General features: G+C 57.0%; 1 protein-coding gene across 1 annotated transcript in view; it reads left to right on the forward strand.

Moving 5' to 3' along the window:
• The window catches only part of AGAP3 (ArfGAP with GTPase domain, ankyrin repeat and PH domain 3), a gene marked incomplete at its 5' end in the record, with an annotated part of 72,319 nt that overhangs the window by 28,676 nt on the left and 42,213 nt on the right, over positions 1–1,430 (forward strand). The gene's annotated exons all lie outside the window — the stretch shown is intronic.

Genomic DNA, 1,430 nt, shown 5'->3' on the forward strand with positions numbered 1-1,430 from the left:
ATAAGAGAACTTTTACAACCATAAGGGGTCTATGTTCCTATGATTCAGTGATGACTGGGAACCGCTCCCCCCCGCTGCTCTCCTCTCCTCTCCTCTCCTCTCCTCTCCAGCTGTGATTCCAGGGTTGTTGCTTGCCCCTGGCAGCCCTTGGCAGAGCAGGAGCTGTCAGCCAGCTGCCACATTCCATGCCCTGTTCTCATCAGCACCTTCTGACTCTGACTCTGAGTCCTTCAGCTCATGTGCTCTGAGGGCCAGGGGTCTGATCCTGGCAAGGGAGCTCATCCTGCCCACACAGAGCCTTGCCCAGCCACTCTGCTTTGCTGTTCCATCCTGCATGTGTGGAGGGCAGCTCCTTCTCCCGCTGTTTGCTGGGAGCACTGAGCTGCAGTGGTCACGGGGACTCTGCCTGTTGTGCACCATTTATTGCTGATTTCACGCTCCCGTCTGGCAGTGCCGTCCCCCCACCACTTTGTGCTGGGCCTTTGCACCCTGCAGGAGCAGCAGCTCAGTCTCCAGGCGCTGGGACAGGGCCCCCAAATATGCCAGGGCTGGCAGGGCTGAGACTTTCTGCCCAGGTTTTTGAGGAGGGGCTGGCCCGGGGCCCAGATTTTTGCCCAGTTAGGAGCAGGCAGTCTGGGTGTCTGTCCAGACAGCACTTTCAGAGGGGCCAGGCCTGACAGTTGGTAGAGCCAGCTTTTTCCCAGACTTTGTTACTCATTCCTACTTTTGTCCCCCATGCTGTGCTTCCCTCCCTGCTGGCAGAGTGCTTGATGTGCTCTCCCTGCTCCAAAGCCCTTGCACCTGCTGTCTTGCCCCAGCTTCCTTCTCCCTCTCCACCTTTGTCCTTACCTGGTACATGATAAATTGCTGCTGGAGGTGGATTTCTTGGGGAGGCAGAAATGAGTGGGGAGAGGATGAGGGTTGTGCTGTGAGCTTTGGTTCGGATCAATGGAGTTAGGTCTGGGTTGTCTGAGTGCCATCATTTCCTGGCCTTGGGAGTGTGGTGCCAGCGACAGCAGGGTGGGTCCCAGGTAAAATCCTGATGGGAAAAGGGCATGACCCCGACTCTCAGCTGCCCAGGACCTGCACTCCCTCCTGGGATGTGTCCATCCCTACTCTGTTTGACAGCTCTCAGAATCACAAGCAGGCGAGGAAATGTGCATCCCTTGGGAAACCTGTATTTGGAGTGTTGTTTCTCAATCTGGGACTGCCTGTCCCCAGTTTTCCCTGCCTTGACCATCCCTCTGCACTTTGGGTGGTGGAGAAGGTCTGGGAGCAGTCTGTCTGTGGTGGGGAGGCTGGCTCCTGCCCTGTGTGGGCACTGCCCTTCAGCAAGGGAAGAGTGGGTGGTTTGGGACTCCAGAGGATGTGATGGGTCCCTCAGAGGATCTGAACGTCGGCACTGACATGTGGAGACCCTTATCCCTGAA

Source organism: Geospiza fortis, unplaced genomic scaffold (genome assembly GCF_000277835.1).
Source record: "Geospiza fortis unplaced genomic scaffold, GeoFor_1.0 scaffold891, whole genome shotgun sequence".
Lineage (NCBI taxonomy): Eukaryota > Metazoa > Chordata > Aves > Passeriformes > Thraupidae > Geospiza > Geospiza fortis.